The 21,812-nt window shown below is 38.9% G+C and overlaps 1 long non-coding RNA gene across 1 annotated transcript; it reads right to left on the bottom strand.

The window, feature by feature from the left end:
• LOC148124901 (uncharacterized) lies at positions 1–19,961 on the bottom strand. The gene is made up of 2 exons (XR_015744721.1): positions 19,888–19,961; positions 1–444 (listed from the first exon to the last, which is right to left on the bottom strand). It is a non-coding gene; the product is annotated as an uncharacterized LOC148124901 (long non-coding RNA).
• Between the last annotated feature and the right edge of the window lie 1,851 nt (positions 19,962–21,812).

Genomic DNA, 21,812 nt, shown 5'->3' with positions numbered 1-21,812 from the left:
TGAGATGAAGGACACTTCATTGAGACACAGTTGTCACGGCACATACATGCTTTGTTACATGCAAGCACAAATACAACTGGGCATGCTTATAGTACAGGTGGTCCTCCACTTACAAACATTTACTTAGCAACTGAAAGACATTCACAACCAGTCCTCGCAGTTACATTTGTGGCAGCATCCCTGGAATCACATGATCAAAATTTGGGAGTTCGCAACCAGCCTGTGTGTATGACGATTGCAGTGCCCATGGCTCACCTAGCATCTGCCTTGGTTAGCAATGAAAATTCTTGTCCCAATTGTGGTTGTAAGCGGACTGTACTTTATCCATATAGTAGGATCCACAATCTTGGGCCGGTCACTGGGGCCAGAGGTTTAGTCTTCGGAGCTTTTGGATAGGGAACGTCTCTCTCACCAGAATGTAATTTATCCATATATCCTGAAAAACTGTAATTAAAAGGAAGCCTTTCATCATTTTCAGTACATTGGTATTTCTTCTTACTGTTATTGATGTTCACTACATTGTGACAGGAGAACCTTTTTATTTTCAAATCATTACTTTACAAATTTCCTTTACAAATTTTTTATTTGTAGGCAATTGGCTACTTATGTACAATAATATAACAGGTTTGTGAATGTAAATTTGAATTCTTTAGAAAAAAGAAGTATATATTCTGTTTAACGTAAGATAAAACATACCATTTAGTGTTTGTAAATTTTATGCACTGAAATATATAAGGTTCCAACTTAACTCCAATTGCTGACTTCCATTAACAGAACTAATGATAAAAAGCATATTAAAAACATACACATTAAGCCATACAGTATTAAAAGTGGTTTGACTATATGTACTAAAAATAGTTGGAATAAGACACTACACAAAGCTATAAGCCACATATTAAAAATACAATAGTTCATATGACTATAATTGCACTTTTTAAGTCAAGATTTAGTCATGATTACTAAATAGAGTTGTTTCAATTCTTATATTAAAGCATGTTCTAAAAATCCAATGATTAGACAAAGTACTTTAAACCCAAGTTATCAAAATATATTATAGCTTAATATGACAGAAATCCAGTTCATACTTGGGTTTTAAAAAAGTTACCCAATTCATACATCATGCTAAATCAAAATGCTATTTGATTATTTTAGCACAATCAATAAATCTACCTGTTATGGTTTGTAATTCATAATTTGTAGCTTAGCATTATTGGCCACTACTATCACTGCAGCAGCGTATGCTGCAAAGTTCTCATTAAATAATGCCTTAATACACTACAAGCAACGTTTAAAGTGTTATTGTATGATCCCAACATATCAATAGTTGACTGAATGACTCTGTCACATTCCCAGTTTAACCTACTTCACAAACATGTTGGGGGGGGGGGAGTCTGTATTCTTATTCTTTATATACCATCCAAAAGCCAAAGTCATCCAGGTGGCTTTCAGATTTTAAAAGCAAATGCAAAGGTAACATGAAATCAAGGAGAGGATGCAATTGTCAATAAAACCAAGCAAATTAAGAAAAATACAGCTGGTGTCCACCAGAGGGTTTTTTTTAATGTTTTCTTTTGCCACGTTTGAATATGTTTGCAAGAAAGGATTCCCCTCCCCCAAGATTAATTCATGTAATTAAAAAAGCCTGAGTGATGATAGTCATTGACAAATAAGAATAAATTATGATAGAATAGCCCACCTTCATCTTCTCTACCAATATTTTGCCCAACTCAGCATCTGATCTGGACTCTTAACATATTGGCTCACTCAATTTCCCCTTTCAACGTTGCTTTTGAAGCATGGTGTATAAACATCCATTTGAACAGAAGACAATGAAGAACAAACCCAACACACACTATATGCTGTACTGTTCTCTTAAATTAAACTGACTGTATTTCATCACTTTTTGTTTCATTTTACACTACATATGTGAACATTCAGAAAAAAATTAAGTGTATTTTCAGTTATAAGAAAGACAGTTGTTGCTTAATGGAATGTCTAATAACAGATGAAAACTGGCATTACTTTGTAAAATGAGACACCAGATTTGAAACACGCTTGAAAGCAGACTTGCTGCAGGTTGAAGTGGTGAACACACTAAACCATGTTGGTTTAAGGCAAAATTGCCTACTTTTATACTATTTTCATAACTACTAAGTTATAAACTATGGTTCACAATGTATGGATTCCAAAACAAATCATACTATAGCCATTTTAATACCATTTTAATACCAGATATACAGAGCAGTGTAATCTATATATATAAAAGCAAAATACCACTCACGCATCACCACAAAATATCCAGAACCGTAAAGTCTACAAACTTGAAATTTGGCACGTATGTTCCTCTTGGCTTCTAGGTGCTCACTAAGAAAGGATTTTTTGAAATGACCATCAGACCATTTGTATTTCCTATATTATTATTAACACACTCTGATGCTAAGGAGTTCTGCCCCACCACCTGGAAAGAACTGTGTTCCAAATGCAAAACACAAACAGAAGAGAGGAGTTTCAGTTTCAGAGCACCAAGCAGCTTTAGTACAGAACAGTTGAGCTAAGCTATGCCCAAACTCCTTGCTGTCTTCCTTGCTCACACAGCAAATACTGTTTCACTTTCCAAACATCTCAACTCTCTCACACACTGGCAGGACGCTAGCCCAATGAATACCAATGGATGCTGGTAGGGACAGGCAGAATTTTTTTCCCTTATTTTCCTCCCAAAAAACTAAGCCTGACCACATAGTTTTGTAACAAAGCACAGGTATCGAGCTAGTTAACTAATGTTCAGTCTGTACACATTTGGGAGGTATTTCGCATTGCCCTGATTGAACATGCAGAGAAACTGTGCCACCTAATTTTAATTTTGATCCTCATAATCGGCCTATTAAATGGATTAGGTGAAAGCTTCCCAACTGAAAGTGAAAACATGAATTAGTCTTCCACATTTTGCTTTTAGTGGAACAGGAATATTTTTCAGCTGGATATACTTTTAATGTTAATGTTGAAGATTAAAACTTCAACAGGTCTGAAATTTCTTAACTAAGCCTTGGTGAATCTTGCTAAAAGCAAAATGCTTCCAAATATATCCACTCCTCATATAACGACCTCAGTGGGCAACCATTTGCAAATACAACAATAATAAAGAATAGCTTTCTGACCAAAATGCTCTGCGTGTGTGTGTGTGTGTGTGTGTGTGTGTGTCTTGTATTCATTTAGCATTTCACTTAGCCATCTAGTTTTTGGAATGGAATTCAATAACTAAAACAGTTAAAGGAGCTGTGGTGGCGCAGTGGTTACAATGCAGTTTTGCAGGCTAATTCTGCCCACAGCTAGTAGTTCGATCCTGACTGGCTCAATATTGGTAAAATTAGGACCCAGATTGTTGGAGGCAATATGCTAACATTTGTAAACTGCTCAGAAAGTACTTTAAAGCAGTAGGGAATGGTATATAAGTCTAAATGCTATTGCTATTGCTATAGGAGTGAGCATGCAGTGATTACAGAACTGATTTTCGAAAGAAAAGAGTTTGCCAAGTAGCTGTATCTAATACATAAGATTTCATATTGTAAAAATTTAAAAAAAATATCCAAATGAAATAATTCTTAAATATCCCTTTGCTTGAGGCAAAGGATAATATAAACTTTATGTTTTAACGGTGCATGTAAGTATGTATATATGCACATAGGTAAATTACCACAGAAAAAAATGTTCATAATTATTTATTTTAACGGGTATCTGAGGGTTTTGAACAGCAGCTGAACTGGACTGAGTTGAGAGCCAGAAAACACTGGGTAAGCTATGAAACAGGAACTTACAGAGGCATGTCAGAAACAGAGACAACATGGAGCTGCACTCAACTTTAAACATTCAATTTTATCCTGAGTGCAATTCAAAATACCAGTTTTGTGGTACAAGTCTTTGAAAAGACCTCAGATCACAATGCATGTCAAAGAAATGCTATGTAAATTATAAATGCTTGGTATCATCTTGAACAAACATAGCAACAGAGAGCACAACACATCAGGCCTTTGTGGTGGCATACTTTTAACTATAGAACACCTTTCTCCAAGCGAACACATAAAGTTTGCTTTTTTATTACTTTCAAAAGATTAATTAAGATATTAAAAGATAGTTATGTTATTCTAAATTGGAGCATCTTGAAGGGGAATATATGCCAAATATTTTATCTTTTCAAGCGATCTCTATTTGTTGCCAGCTGTCATACTAGAACCACGTTGGTGGTTCTGCTGTTGAGACCCAAGTGCCATGCGACAGAGTGCATTCCCACCCTCACTCTAGCTCTAGTTTTGAAAGCATGCAAATGTGAGTAAGTAGGTGCCACTTCGGTAGGAAGGTAACAGCTCTCATAAAGCCATGCTGGCTACATGACTGCGGAAATGTCTTTTGGACAGTGCTGGCTCAATGGCCTTGAAACGAAGATGAACACCACTTATAGTAGGCTATGACTAGCAAAGTAAAGTCTGCAGGGACTTTTACCTTTTTTACACTAATAGTGGAAATGTTACTCCAAGTGATTTAAATGGAAAGGGGAAACTAGCCCACTCTATACTGTTCTTGTCTCACCACCTTATCATGACACAGAAACTGTTCAGCAGTTCACAGCTTAAACTAGGTACCATCTTCATATGTAACTCCTAACTCAAGATTATAGTTTAATGTTACATATATTCTCTCCTTGGCCTCAAGTTTCTCACATTTAAAGTTCACAAGGAGTGGTCCTGGGGATGGAAAAAGGATACTTTGCATACAAAAGTAGCAACTGGCACAAAAAGCCATGGACAGAAAAATACAGATGTAAACAGCAACAGGCTTAACTTGATTACTGAGCTTGCTCATTTTTAGGTTTACACAATGCACCGATTCATAAGCTACACAAATGAAATAGGCTTATTCAACATGCTAAAACCGCATGCACACAACACAAACTAGCCAAAGTTAAAACTAACAAGCTTCCTATATTTGTGTGACTGCAACTGCTAAACTAACCACGCCTTTTTGTAGTATGAATTCAATGAAATTTATTGACTAGAAGATATGCTGCAGATTATACTGTTAATCCAATTTATAATGTCAATATAACCGTTTACTTTTTAAAAAATAAATGATCTCTTGGTGTTTCTGTTTTACAGAAATATTAAACATGGCACTAACAGTTTACAAAAAGGACTACCAATGTAATATATGCTTATTTACTTAAAAATACGTCCCTCTATGTTCAACAGGCTTATTCTCAGGAAGCACACACATATTTTCAAATGGAATTATACATAAAATGCAGTTTCATTATCTTCTGAACTGATGGAAGAGCAGTTTAATCATATCTTATCAATTAACTGTTAATGGATTTACATTACTAGAAAAAAAATCACTATATCTGAGTATATTATTTTATGATAAAGCAAAGTCGTGTTTTATTCTGGATCATAAAATGGTTCACTCTTTAACCATTCAAATGTGTAGAGGCCTCTGTTACAAGCTTTTTAAAAAAGAAGAGCCCAGATGTTGGTCAGGATTAAGGTTATACCAAACACATTTTACTCTGCCATATTCCAAACAAAATGAAGCAGGCAGAAAATATGGACAAGGAGATAACAGGAATGGAACATTAGGGAAGAGAATTTTTACACAATCCTTCTATATTCAGATTTACATATTGTGTTTAGAACTGTACCATGTGAAAAAAAAAACACCTAGATTAAAACATTAATAACAAATTTAATACTTGAGGAATTAATACCGTAGCAGCCTTCCTTAGATTTTAGAGATAAGAGCATCGGATGTGTTAAGTGAATGCAAGTGTTTTGGTTTCAAAAGTCATTAAAAGGAAGTGTGAACTTTTCCATAAGACTTACTATGTACATAGACTGGCCCCAAGGGAAAAAGTTTTGAAATTATGTATTCATACAAATTAATAATATAAGAAGATAGGTTGCAGGTGAAAATTCCAGAACACAAAGATATAAATTTAAGAAACAATCATAAAGAAAAAGAGTTGGGTGCTTTGCCCACTTGATGTCAATCCAACTTCTGGCTTTATAAGTTAAGCTTTATCCCAACAATGTCATAAAGAGAAAACAAGTTAAAATATGGTTTTGGGGTGGGAAGGTGGACAAAGACATATATGCAGTACAAAATTACCAAAGAGGCAAAAAACATTAAGCCATCCCTCCTATCCATTGATCTTTTTTTAAAAAAAAAGTCCGAATCTTTAGCACTATGAGAAAAAGTGAGTCTATCTCAAAATGTGCAAATTCTAACATTCACTGGTTATAATTTGGTTTAAACATTAAGTTTTTTTTCATTTAATTATTCCTACAGGTTCTCCCAAAAGAAAGGAATTTAGTACTACTTATTTAACAAATGCAGTTTTAATCTTCTTTAAGTATTTTTTGAATCAGAAATAAGGAAAAACAAAGTAAAAAACCACACAAGCATATTAAAAATATCATTGACTGGATATTCTATAAAATTCTATGACTAGAATGATAGTGAAAAGCCTTATCTGCTATCATCTTTTTTAAAAACTGCACACAGTAAGAATGTTCTCAGAGTCTGGATTAAGGAAAGACCAATTTTAAGGAAGAGTGTCTCACTAGAGTCAGTCACTTCTCAAACTACAGATTTCCTATATATTACGTTTTACAAGACATTAGAGATATGCAATGATACAATGTTAAAAAGGTTTGATTTGTGATGTGCTAAAGTAAAGTGATGGATTCTGAGTTTTTCATATTTCTATAAAGCTATAATATGGCAAACTCCCTTCTATGAAAATGTCCTGTTCTATATTGCCATTAAATATACAGTCATTGTAATACAGAAAGGTTGGCTCCAATTTCTGAAGAGAGCAAGCAAAAACTACCCTGGAATAGGAAAAAAATTTTTTGAACAGGATAACTTAAGGCAAATTTGTATTTATACAGATTAAAGTGGCATAATTCCTTATTCAGCATCAAAAGGGTCTAGAACCAGTAAAAAAGGAATTGGTCATCAATCTGGTTCAGAACTAAGCTGCAGCCTAATTTCATTGAGGACAGCTTTTACCATGGGTAAAAAAAAAGGAACAATTTAGTATCTCTGAATATAGAGTAAACAAAGTACTACCTCTTCCTACAGGGAAATCCAGATGCTATGTTATTGAAAGCAAGGAGATTTGGAATTCTAATTCAGGAAAAGATCATAATTACCCCCAATTTGCGATTTGGCTTTTTGAGCCAATCCACTAGGATGGCATGTGAACCACTTTTTGATCTTTCTTTTCTTTATATGGCATTATTTCTGGGGTTGTCTGAACTGCATTGCCTACAATCTAGGAAAATCAGCAAGATGACACTGGATTCCCTGCATTGGTGCCAGTTTTCCAAAAGTCAATTGTTACTTTCTAGCATGAACATGACAAACAATGCAAACAATAACCAAAGTCTTTACTATATGAACAGGGGGTACATCTTTTCTAATAGTGGATAAAAAATGTGTGAAGTAGGAGATGTACAGTACTTTTGGTTAACAACAGTGCAGCAAGTTCAAGTTTCAAAAGGTTTTGTAATTTTGACTGAAAACCAGGATTAATACACAATTCAGTCCTTTTCTTTCTTTTCTGTCAGTTGGTTGGTTAATTTTACCACACTAAATAATCAATTTCTTGATTTCTTAGTTCACAATGTCAGTTGGGAAAAAAAAAAAGGTTCTCTCTGCTATTAGAAAATGTAATGTAATATACTCTAGCAGAATCTCATAAGAAAAACTGACAGAATCAAACATTTGAACAAGAGTTTGGTCCTGGAAGAGCACCTTCAATGACAAACTCCTTGACAAACGAGTTGTGAGAAAATAGTAGCTGAAGGATAGGTTGGATTGGAGTACCCCTTTTATGGGCCCTGTGCCACATCTGGCCTTTTTGTCCATGTGGATTGCTTTTATTTTGAAAGCAATTATTTGTTTCCAATTTATGTATGTGCATGCGTCCATGCCTATGCACCTTCATAGCTGTTTTGGCCCTCCATAACAGTCCCAGTTCCTCATGTGGTCCCTTGGGAAAATTGCTCATCCCTGGAATGGAATTATGCGCTCTTGTGTTTTGTAAGTGAAATACTTGTCTTATTGATAAAACTCCCTCAAAATGAGTCTTTAATATTCCAGTTTTATGCAGTGCTTAAGCTAGTTTTCCAGTTCAGATATCATAGGAAAATATAGTTTTATAAACCAGGAAAAAATAAACAAGATAGACAAAGCAAGGAGGAAAGGAAGACAACAGTGATCTCTTTGCCCCAAATCACAACATTAAATGGAATTCGGCTCATACATTGAACCAAATTATAATTCAGCTTGGTTTAAAACTCTTCTCAACCCATTTAGGTTAGAAAAGTGTCACCTATTAGCATAGGAGTCCATGTTTCATATGTTTTTGGCACTCCTGCAAAATGGTTTTGGAGAATGGCTTTTCCCATTCACAGAATGGCAGCCATAGTTAGTTACAAAGCACCTGTTTGCCAGAATGCTGAAAAAACATTTTCTACTCTCCTACTTGCCCTTGATCTCTTCCTGGACACACGGGTGTATCATCAAACAAAGCACTGGGCTACAGGTATTCATCATTTTAATACGTTAAGAAAACTTTTGGGGCCCAAGTAGGAATTTAAAGAATTATTGAAAATAAAAATGGAAACTATAGGATATCGCATTGCTTTGTGGTGTATTCATTTCCTGTTTCTTAAATTACAATAATTTTGAACAGTATAAATTGGGTGGAACAGAAAAACTGGTAGACATGTGAACACCTTGGCATCCAAGCGTACCTTACTGGAGACCTCAGGCTTAGCATAATGATTGCTTCCTATGAAGATTAACCTATGAAATTGTTTAGATGCAGTTAAAATATTAATAAGCTATGTGACAATATGCAATATATTTATCATTGATCAACATATTGCAATAGTTATATCCACAACAGAAAATGCCCTATTTCAAAAGATAACAGATGTATTAATGGAAGAGTTAATTACTTTGATTTAAAGTAATTCATTAATTACTGTAGAGTTATGATACAGCTGAAACATAACAAAGATGCAGAAATACTACAAAAGCAAACTATATTGTTGCTCTCCATAAACCCAACTAAATCATAAGAGTGCAAAGAATCGCAGAATACATAAAGTGAGTGCTAGCTATGCTGACTTAATTTCTAAAATATGGACATGTTTTTGTGTGATCTGGAGCACTAAGCTGCTATTCTAATGAAATCTGAGCACTACAGTGCCAAAAAAGAGATAATTTGGAAAAAGTTGAAACTTCAGGCATCTAAGATCAAATTTAATATAATGCATTATTAAACATAATTTACCTGTTCCTCATAAATAGAACGGTCTAAATATCAAATCCCACTTTTCATAATCATCACTATGGGAGAAACTGGCCTGTGCGCTTGAGTATACTTGTATATCTTCCGAGATATCCATCCATCCATCCAACCCACCCACCCACCCATCACAAAACAAGTTCTCAACCTGTCAAACCTAGTGCAGTTGCTCATTATGGGTAAATTAAAAAGAAAGTTCGAGAATGGGAGACAGTGAAAGAACCAAATGTTCCTTATCACAAGCCTAAATATTCTTAAATATTCCTAAATATATTTACCAAAGACTGTATTTATAAAGATTTTAAATAAACAAACCTCAGCAACTGGGCTTACGTGGCCTTTGAACATGAGGTTATATGCTACTTAAGGCTGCAGTACTATACCACAGTGAATTCATTGGTATCTGATTTAGTGTAGGACAGTAAGAATTGAACTGGTGATCAATGGCTTATATTCAGACTGCCCAATTCATAGGGACTGGATGGCAACATACAGTTAAAAACACAATGCAACAAAAAGGCAAGAAGTTCTCCCTTGACATTTTTTTCATGGATATACTTTCTTGATTTTTTGCTGCCTATTTTTATTAACCCAGTATTTAGCATCTTTTTGTTACCTTACACTATTTTCCTGATAATCATTTTTTAATTCTCATTTCTGCTATGGACAGAATTGTTTAGCATCAGACTAAAAGCTTATTGTGTATATGTTCCCCCCCCTCCCCCCCACACACACACCCCATGGCTAGCCAAATGCCTGTAGGAAGTCTGCAAACAGGATATTAAGACTGAATTCCCCAGCAAATGGCTGATATTTAAAGACAGTCTGCTTTTACCACTTGGGCTATGCGTTATACATATCCACTCAAACAGACTCCCTTGGGTTCAATGAGAATTACTTCCAAATAAGGGTGTGCTGGATTTCAGCTGAGGAGAACAATCTTTCCGCATGTATGAAGTGCAGGAGGATGAGATGGAAAGACAACCTATTGTCCTGACATAGCGTCAGCAATTCTATTGCACTGCTGTTCTGCTTTGGGTACCATGGGGGTAGCTGTGCCCCTTCCATTAATTGCAATTGAAGAGAATTTGCTATGCTATGGGAAGTTTGCACACCATCACCATTTTTTTCTAACAAGTCGGATATATAAAAGGATGAGGGTACATTTTCACACTGCCTTTATCATGCTCCATGCATATCCAATCCCCGCCCCCCAGTTGCTGGACAGTATAATAGTTGCTCTTTGGTGGAGATTATAGGCAGACAATATTTTTATTTATCTTTTATGTCACCTTTGCTTCCTCATAATTTCAGCGTACTAAGTAATAAAAAATAATCAGGAATACTTTATAAAACATATAATACATTTTTGGAATGTGAGCTAGAGTCAGTCTAGTTGGAACTAACAAGCAAGTTATTCCATTTGATTTCAGAATCAGGCCATAATACTAAACATATGCACTTAAATCCCACTGAACTCATAGAAGTTAGTTATGTCGTTACAGCTGCACAAGATTGTATTATCAGGCTTGTAAAACTTGTGCGATAAAATGTGGGTATGAATATCCTGCAACTGCTAAATATTTTATTGATTATGGAAAGATATAGTACAGGTAAAACAAGAGTATAACTGAAATATATCAAAAGAAGAGATGGACAAGAGATTAAGATAACATGAGCACAAGGGGTGACCAAATTCAGAGAATACAGTAGTTTCTCTTTAATTTTAGTTTCCTACTATCATCTTTTCTACATGGAATAAAGCTGTAGAAGCTTATCCTCATTTGTATCTGATCAAATCTATTAATACACAAATACACAAAAAGGACATTATTTCACTGCAGATTTTTGCATTTACATTAGAATTGCCAATGCCGTTTCTAAAGATATTATCAAACGTGTTGAATCAGGATAGATTCAATAAGCAATTATGGATCTTATTTTATCATAGACTTTACCAAACGCTATTATTAAATCATATTCAGTGTTGTACAATAAGCACATTAAAATGTACTTATGATGTGCAGTAAGATATTAATTTTTAACAAGAAGAGTTACTTTTGAGAAATGTGATACACAATGTATTAGAGAAACAGATTCTGTTCCAGAAAGGATACGTGCAGAAATTAAATGCCTGAAACATGTAAACTGAAGCCTGTAACTGTTACTTTTAGTTTATTGTAATATGTAATATGTTAATTATACATGGCCTATAGTATTAGATTTTTATCCCACGTTTACTGTAAGTAACTCAAGGCAGCATGCATACACAATACTCCCACCTTCTATTTTCCCAACATCCCAGTGAAGTTGGACTGAGTGTGAATTACTAGTCCACGATCACCCAGTCAATTTTCATGGCAAAGATGGGAATATAATTCACCATTTCCTGGTTTCTAAGTACCTTAATCATTATACCAAACTGGCTCTCCAATTTATTATTTATTATGGTTCACTATGCAATCAGCCAGATGTTTAGACTGGATTTGGCATTTTTATTATTACATATTAACACAGTGATTAGGGTAGCAGGCAAAGAGGCACATCAGGGCCATGAGTACTGACAAGTATGAGGAAGTACTAGGCTATTTCTGCAAGAATTATGCTATACAACTTGATCATATTGTCATAAGATTAACAGGTTCTTTGTACAATATCCAAAGCTCTGTTAATATCCTAGACTAGCTTGTTATTCTGTCTAGACCAGAGGATAGATTCCAGCAAAGATTAGATCTTGACTGGCCCAGAACAATCCACACAACTCCTTGATTGGGTTATGCTGAATAACTAGGCTCTATGCAAAAATGCATTTTCTAAACCATTCCAAAAATTAAATTGATACAGTTCAACAATCTGAAATAGTTTCTGAATTGAAACATTCCAGTATTTTAAGTCAAAACATTATGATACTTTGAGACAAAATATAATTTCAGATGGAAAGAAATTAATTTTTTTATCAAAAGGACAGTTTGAAGTGCAGCTGATCCACACATGCTTTGCCCTCCCATGCTATACTTGTGTGAAGGCTTTTGGAAACTGCTTATGTTTTAGGCTGATATCTGAAAAGGGATAATGGTGTAAAAGGGGGAGAAATTCAATTTAAATCTTTGCTGTTGTAAAAGTTTGTTTCATTTCATTATGATCAAGTATCAGTTAAAAACACAGTTCAATACAAAACAAATAATATATCCCGACAAATACCACTGCTACAAATTAAAACCCTAAAATCTTGTGTTGCCAGTCAATAAGATAGTGGCACTTTGCAACCCCCAGTTCCCCCCGTAAGTGGGAACTCAATAAACTTTACAATACTTTAAAGAAAGTTTGCCCTCCAGGAAGGTGAGACATACCTTTGAAGGCTTTCACAAATGGATCAAGTTTACTCTAGAAAAAGGAGTTCTTTTTCAAGTACAGGAACAAATGTAACAGAGAAGCCTTAAACATATGCTAGACATGAAGTAGGAAACCGTATGTATTCGATTTTCATGGACACCCACTCAAAAAGCAACTCTGGGCAGCTAGTAAAGCTTAAAAGAAAAGCATACAAAGGAGAAGGATAAAGTAATAAAACACCCTGGGGGCCAGATGCACACAATTCTTACTATAAGGTACATAGAACTCTGCTTTCCCCCAGATACTGGCCAGATACACAGTAGGGAAGTCAAGTCTTCTATAACCTACCCAAAGGCCAACCCAATTTTGGGGAGAAGGTCGCTCCACATGTAAGCACTGCAATACAGAAATCATGCCTGCTAGGTCTCATAAGGTCACACTGTCTAATTACACTGTCCAGAGCATGTCGACTGTGTTGAATGATATAGGACAAGCAGAGGTAAATGATGCCACCAATTTTCATGTCCTATGTCAGGGGTGTCAAACTCAAGGCCCAGGGGCTGGATCCGGCCCACTGGGGGTGCTTAGATCTGGCCCAAGGGGCCGCCCTAGAAACAGCAAAGGACCGGCCTGCGGTGCCTCTGCCAGTGAAAACAGAGCTTGGGTCATGCGCGACCTTCCCAGGCTCCGTTTTCAGCTGTGAGGGCCTCCTGTTGCCCTCTGCCAGGGCCGAGCCCGGCTATGCATGACTCTCCCAGGCTCCATTTTGAGCTGTGACGGCCTCCTGTTTCCTTCTGCGAGTGAAAACGGAGCTTGGAGAGCCCATTTTTGTTGGCGGAGCGCTTGGACCACCAGACGCCTGACATGAGTTACATCAAGCTGGTCATGCCCACAATGGCCACACCCACCCCAGCCCCTGAGGTCAAACATAACTTTGATGCGGCCTTCAATGAAATCAAGTTTGACACCCCTGCCCTATGCCATGGAGGGTTTAACAGACAATGAACAACACTCTGAATTGCACCCAGATCATTGGTAACAAGTGCAACTCACAATGCTTCAATGTTACGTAGGCATTTTGAGGTGTAACCATAGCTACATGCAGTCCTTGGCTTACAATAGTTCATTGAATGACCGTTCAAAGTTACAATGGCACTGAAAGAAGTGACTTATGACCATTTTTCACACTTATGACCATTGCACTATCCCCTTGGTCACATGATCAAGATTCAGATGCTTGGCAAGTGGTTCTTATTTATGACATCTGCAATGTCCCAGAGTCATGTGATCCCCTTCTGACAAGCAAAATCAATGGAGAAGCAGCCAGCTTCACTTAATAACTGTGCTAACTTAACTGCCATGATTCACTTGTGGTAAGAAAGGTCATAAAATGGGGCAAGACTCATTTAACAAATGCCTCACTTAACAACATAAATTTTGGGCTTAATTGTGGTCGTAAGTCAAGGATTACTTGGATCAGTTGTAGTTTCTGAGTGGTCTTCAAGTGCAGCCCCATGTAGAGAATGCTGCAGGACTCACGAGATAATTAAAGAATGACTGTAAGGCTGACCAGCACAGGAACAAACACAACTGACAAGTCTAATGTATGCAAAGACCCTCTTAGCCACAAGTGTTACCTGCTCTTCTTACAGGATCCCAGCAGCCTAGGTGGATCCCCAAATTGTATATCAATCCTGCCATCTGATCAGGAACCAATGATGAAAGATCTCTGGACTTGGGTTGCTCACATCCCCAGCCATTCAGTCTTGCTAAGGAAAAACTTAAGTCTGTTTAATTCCAACCAGATTCCCACAGCCATCAGACACTTAAGACAGGGCCTTGACACTGTTATTTGCTCAATCCTGGGTTGATACAGTATACAGTATTGATGATACCTAGCTGGTGCTAGCAAATGTTTTCGCCTATGGAAGTCGGGATAACATTAAGCCCTGAGGCACCCCATAGCTAAAACTAGATCATAGAGATGAACTGTAAATTTAGTATTAATGAGGCAGCTGAGTTCAAAGTTACTCAGATTAATGTAACCTTCAATCCTACCATTTTGTAATGACAGAATGTAGTAAGTGTAAGTGTGACTCTATACCTGAGGTAAAGATACTTGTAAATTAAGCCCAACTCCTAATGCCTGCATGTATCCTATATTTTGGAGTAGGAAAATTGTTTTGTGGTTGTTTTGGTAAAACATTTGGATTCAAACCAATCAACTGCAAATAATACTGAATCAATTAAAGTGTCTTCATCTACCTACCATCTGCACTTTTCTTCCATGATCCCCATTTTTACTGCATGTAAATATATAATTAATTTCTTAGTTTAATTTTCAAACTAGAAAAGCCAAAATAACACAAGATTCTTATAACAGACATAAACATCACTGCAATAAGTAATTAAGCCCAGAGTTGCTGGGATTCTGGTGATGTATAAATATGATGTTAAAAGAAATAATGGTGTCTCGCTGTAAATGTTCAATAAGCATTCTGCCATGGAGTATTTTATTCATATTCTCCCGAAATATTCTTCTAAGACATGGACAAGGTTAACTAGAATACATATTAGCATATTCACTGAATCTCAAATCACAAAACAATTAAGTTTACTATTACCTCACTTCTCTTTTCCATTAGATTGTCCCAGAGCTGTGATGGCAAACCTATGGTACACGTGCCGGAAGTGGCAGAGAACAATTTTTGCCGGCATGCAAGCCATCGCCCAGATCTACTGTGCATGTGCGCGCCTCCCACCAGCCAGCTGATTGTTGGGAATGTGCTGTGCATGCGCGGGGGGCAGAGCGCATGGGGTTGTGCGCACATATGCAGAGGCACAGGAAGGTTGCATGCGCATGTCTAGGGTGTGGGGTTGCTCACACATTGTATTATGGGAGCAGGCACGCATGTGCACACACACGCACTTTCGGCACGCAGCGACAAAAAGGTTAGCCATCACTGTCCCAGAGTATGTATCATATCCTCCTCCTCTCATCTTCTTCCTCTCATCTTAACCAATGATTCCTGTGTGCCTCGTTTTAAATCTCAGATCTTTTAATTTTAAACTATCTAGTCCTTATATTACCCAGCTGTAAACTGGTGATGGGGCAAAATCATCTATGGACCCACTTGGTCCCATATTTCTTTGCATTCTCTTAAAATTGCCTATAAGGAAATATGGTCTTCTTTGTGATGATTTGTCATTCCTATCCTTAAATATGTATATTAAATTATTACAGCTAACCACCAAACTGTGGTTAACCATTTTTCTTTGATGTATAAAAATTAAAATCAGAATGTACAAAAAGTACTGATGAACTGAAATGTATTTTGTTCATTAATATTTTTTTGAATATTTTACAGACCATTGGCCCTCTTATTCTATTCATGACACTCACTCTTTCATCAAAATTTTACCTAATTGGGATGTACTATGAGAAACTAAACTTTTCTAAAATACTAATATGGTAAAAAAAGTAAAAACTTGTCATTAAAACAAACAATTCTGCAAAATGCTCTTATGTAACTGTAATGCCTCAGTGCATTTGGTCAAATGTTCAATCACTCCTGTGGCCGTTGAATAAAACCCTATCTTGCTGGGCTATGTAGGGCTGGTTGGGGCCCTAAAAGCCCCCCCCCCTACTTTTTAATCAAAATTCCTTGTTTCTTTTAAATTTTACATACGGTTTTTATGCTTTTAATATTTTATTGTACACAGCTCAGAGTCCCTGTGTAAGGGAGATGGGTGGTTCTTAAATATGACAAATATATAAATAAAACAAATTTATATGCATAACTAGAGAAAAGTCATTTTCATCTCAGTTCTGAAAAGTCACACAGAAGAGTGATATCGGTGACAAGATTCACATGGATATTAAGCAATAATGTTTACCAGGTTTAGCAAATTGTGTAGATTTAGCCATTGTTCTTTGTAAGCCAGAGTTTGATTTAGCACAATATGTAAAACCAAACAACTGTGGGTTAACAAACTATAGTCAAACAAATAGTGGCTTAACATAAGAAACTAGATTCACCTCAGACTTCAAAATTGTAGTTAGGGTCTTATAAAAACTATTGTATATCTTAGGTAATAAATATTATAATTCTAGTATGGAGCTTCATTCATGATACATTTCACCTGGTTATTGAATGAACCAATTTTCTTGGTTTGCTCAACTCACTGAACCACAAACTAAAGTGGGCTAAGATTGCACAACATGATCTTAAAAAACAGACAAAACCAAAATGAATATTAATGCTTAATATGCAGTTACTTGGTCCTTGCATAGTTTAACATATATAAATAGATCCTATCTATGTAACATACAGATACACTACCATTTCTATCGTATTCATCTTGAAGATATTAGCGAGGTTTGTGTTTCAGCAAATAATTATATTACCAAGACTATTTTACAGTGCAATAGCCTCACTGAATTCATTGGGATTTATTTCCCAATAAGGGGCTTATAATTGCACCTTCAATTGTGATTTTAAAAATTGATAGAATTTATGTGTCCACATGAGCATTAACGGCATGAATGGAATCTCCTATTTCAGTGTTACCAAGTGTAATCTGTCTGCTGAGAGAAAACGCAAAACTGGTTAAACATTCTCTCTAGCTACGCATACATAACCTGCAAGCATTTCATTAACATTTCTGATTCTAATCTGTGTTGAAATAACTTCTGTGCTTCAACAGATGGGGGGGAAGGGGAAATAATTGAAATATAGCAAATATGCATTAAGAAACAAAAAGCCTATCTCCTATTTCTGATAGATTTTTTTAAAGAAAAGGTTAAATGTTTGGCGAACCAGAAAAAATTATGAAGATAATTGCAAAGGCGGAACTTTTTAGCAATTGTATTCCATACATTAACAGTGTATCTCAGGAACAACACATTCGATACAAATTAAAAACCACCATTGCTAATTGTTATGAAGCAGCTATTTGCTTGTTTACCAAAGCTGGGAGCAGTTGTGTGTGTAGTGAACTGTTAGATGTGACAAGAAAATCAGCCGCGCAGATGCAGATGCAGGGTTGGGTCTGGGAGTTTTTGGCTGGTAGAGAAAACCAAACATAGAAAAAGCTGGGAGCCTTCTTTTCAGGACTAATGGGAGGGAGGCAAGTCATGGGAGCCTTGCTGGGGGATGGGAAGAGTGGAGGGGGAGGGGGAAATGCAGAGCAAGGCCTGAGAATTATCCTCGTCCTCTCCTCTGTTCAGCAGGACTAACAGGAAGATGTGAAGCCTTTGTAGCTACAAATGGGAGGAGAAAAACCAGCAAGAATCAACTTGAACATTCTTAGGGGGTTTGCCCTATTTCTCAGGGTTAATAGAGTAAATAAGACATACTAAATCAGTCGAAAACAAATCTTCCAATCATTGTCTTTGCCCATCTCCTAGCTAGTTTAATTGGAGGACATGAAATTCTGGTAAAAATCCAGAGTCAGGATTTGTGGAGTCCTAGTGCTATGCAATGGGCTTGAACAATCTTAATTTTCTTTACCTGGGAAGCAGACTCAAAATATAATTGTCAATAAAATATCCAGCAGGAAGTGGAACCAGATAATTTTATTAGGAAAGGTAAATTAATTAAATCCAAGATTTTGATCCGAAAATCAGTATGTATAATTTTAATTTAGCTTTGATTTCCATAAAAGGATTCCACAAAACTGTACTACAAATATGACAAGATTAGACTTGCCTGTTTAAACTGGAATTTAATAAAGAAAGCAGAAATATAAACCTATGCGTTTTTTTCTGCAGAATTAATGGGAAGGTGTGCTCAAGAGGAACCACAAAATATATTAAATAACCATAAACTAGTCAACAACTTACAGTGGTTGTGTTTTTACAACATGCTAAATCAAAATAAGCATTATGGCCAGATTCACACAACTACTAAGCTGTAAGTTTGTTTGTATAGTATGTTAATCACAGGCTTATAGTACTGAGATTTTACTCAACCTAATTTCCTGAGTCCACATAACATGTAAATATACTATCTCTGCATGAAGTACTTGGCTAAAATGTGATTAATTACTGTGATTCAATGCATTGTGCTCAGCTGTTGTGATTTGTAAAACCATGGATTCAAGCACACCTTGTGAACATAGTCTTATTCTTATACATTAAACATGCAAGTGTTTAAAAACAATGTTTTAGAAAAGCGTGGCTAAGTGAAAATCTAGAAAGCCAAGTTTTACCCTTTTAGAAAGTTTTCCAGTTTTTGACCAACAAAACACCTCTGAATCTGATAACACTCATATTAAGCTACCTTCTCCAAAGCCGAGCAATATTATATAGTTCTGGGCAACTGTAAACTCTGACAAAACCCTCCCTTAATTATGCATCTCAGTTGCTGTTCACTTAAAGCCATGATACAGGGAAACAGCAATGAGCCACTGACACACCTAAAAAAACGGGCTCTGCCAAAGAAGCCTCTGTGGGAACAATGCAAAGACTCTTCCCAGCTTGCCTGGTGGTGAAAATGAGTTCAAGGGAAGTCGCGGAATCTCTCTGGAAATTTGGCCCCCATTTAAGCAAACAAACGCCTACCTGAATTCTGTAGGACTATTGTTTCCCCAAATATGCCTAGGTTCTTTCTCTTTCAGTTCCCCCTCCCCTTCACTTTTTCTGGCTGGGTTGTGTTCAAGTGAACCAGGTTTTCCCCAGTTCACCGTTGTTTCGACTTAAGACGAAAATCTCGAGTCGTCTCGCCTGTAAATAAGCTACGAACCCAGCATGCGTGTTCGATCACGACTTTTAAAACCTAATCTGCCCCGATGCAAGGCAGAAAAATAGCCGCAGGTGAGGCGATTCCCATAGGTTCCTTCTCGTGGCTTTCTATTTTCTCAAATTCGCTTCCAAACCAAGGTGACCCCCCTCCCACTCCATTTTAAGGGAACTCGTCTCTGCTTCACTCTGCTGCAAACAAGGGTCTCTGCCCGTTCCCCTCTCTTTTCCTAACTTTTCACTTCCTCCCTGCCCGGCCGTCAATCTCAGGCTTTTTCTTCTAACAACCGACCGTCGCTTTTGCAGCAGGGCGACCTTGCTGCTGGACAGCGTGTAGGGGACGTCGGTACACAGGGAAGGAAAGCGCCTGAAAAAAAAAAAAGGACTAGGCGCTTCCCCCCCACTTTCCCGGATCGGAAGGGTATCTACCCTGACTCACTTCCAGAGAAGCTCCGGCCATGTGAACCGTCACCTCCTGGGGAGGAAAAACGCGTGTGTTTTAGTCAATCTTTGGGGCAACTCTGACGTTAAGCCAATGTTTGCACTCTGCGATCAGGTGTTTTGTGAGTGGCTGCCTGCATTGGGGGAGGGGGCGATATATTTTTTTTATTACATATTTGAAAAAGCGATCATCAAAACTACTCCAGGCGAAGGAAATGCCCGCGAGGCGGGGTGTAATATAACCCGCAGGTCCACCGTGGCGAGCTGCATGGCTCGTTATTTCCACGCGCGTCAGGAAAGTGGCCCCCCGAGGCGAGGCCTCCGTGCCCGAAAGCGGAGGCACGCGGGGTGCGGGGAGGGCTGCCTGGAAGCGCGGCCCACCCTGGAGCCCGTGGCGAGGAGGAACGAGAGGCCGCCTCCCCCTGGCTCTGGGCGAAGAGGAGGACAGGCTCGTCACCGGAGCTCGCTCGCTGCCTCGGCTGGGTTTGGCGTCTCTGAAACTCGCTGAGAAGCGCCCCCGGCGAGGGAGCAGAGGGGGGGGGGCAAGGGCGGGAGGCTGTTCCCAGCTCCGAGCCGCGTTTTCCCGCTCGCTAAACGGGCTCTTCGGCTTCTCTCACGCGCACCCCCCCTCCCTCCTTCGCGGGCCTCCGGATCCTTCCGCCGCACCCGGGACTCGTTCTTTCCCCTCCCCCCTCCCTCAAATCTAAAACCGGCGCATATCTCCCCCCACCCCCACCCCCCCTAGTAAAAGGCCGGCTTGAAGGGCGCGCCAAAAGGCCAGTCCGGACTCCCAAGCGGGCTTTTTTCCTCGGCTGGCATCGCGGGGGTGGGGTGAGGGGGGGGAAGCAAAGGAAAAAAAAAAAAGAAAAGACAAGTTGGGTCTCGGGAACTCTTTGACGTGGTTGCCACAGGTTCGGCGGAAGGTTCTGGCGAAGAAGAAGCGGCTGAGCGATACCGCCGCTCGGCGCTTCCTGGAAACTCCCGCTTAGGAGCGGGTGGGGCCGCCAGGCGCGGGGGCGGGGAGGACGTCCTGCCCTGTGAGAGGAGTGGGCGGGTAGTCCGTCAGGTGAAGGTGAAACTCAGCCCCGGGCCGAGGACGGCGCTCTGGAGTAGCCAAGCGTGTGCTTGTCCTACGGGGGTCCCGGGGGGCAGAAAAGCGACCCCCTCCATTTTAATGGTGGACGCCCCCCTCGTCAAAGAAATCCAGCCCCAGAGAGAACAGCAGCGCTGATCTCCCTTCAAACAGGCGCGCACAAAGACCCCCCCTCCCTCCCCCTCGGGCAAAAGGCGTGTGGAGAGGCACGTCGCCCCTCCAGAAGTCTCGGGGAGCGGGGCACAGAACTGCCCCCTCCCTCCTGGGGTGGGGGCCGTGGGAGGGACCCCCCCCAGTTTCCAAGATTTAAAAGAGGGTGAGGGGGAAGAGTAAGCCTGCACCCCAGATCAGCCAAGCGAACGAGCCCTTCCTGCTGACCCCCTACCCCACCCCCAGCAGGCTGGATCGCCCTTCCCAACGAGGGGATGCAACTTTTCCGCGCGCGCCTCCGTCCCCAAAAGAGTTAAGCAAGCAAGCAGCCTCCCCCCACCCCCGAAAAAAAAAAGCGGGGAGGAGGAGGAGAAGCAGCAGCAGCAGCCCCGCTTCCTGCGGATTTGGAAATCGAGCGCAAAAAAAAAAAGCTTTTGAAAGCGCCCTCCCGCTTGTCCCTACGTTTAGTTTGCTAGCTCTCCCTGCCCCCCCCCCACCTCCTTTCAGAGACCTTCAATTTATCCCATCACCAAGCTGCATGTCAGCTGGGAGGTGGGGAAGAAGCTGCCTGCAAACTGCAGAGGGTTAATGGCAGAGAACTGCGCTGGGGGAGGGGAGGCCGCCTTTGCAAATGGAAACATCGGTACAGAAGCGTTTAGCACAACCGAGAGGGAAAACGG

The sequence above is a fragment of the Pseudonaja textilis genome, chromosome 10 (genome assembly GCF_049901715.1).
Source record: "Pseudonaja textilis isolate UNSWEBS1 chromosome 10, rPseTex1.2, whole genome shotgun sequence".
Lineage (NCBI taxonomy): Eukaryota > Metazoa > Chordata > Lepidosauria > Squamata > Elapidae > Pseudonaja > Pseudonaja textilis.
The sequence above is the reverse complement of the archived record's forward strand: the minus strand, read 5'-3'. Positions and strand labels throughout refer to the sequence as shown.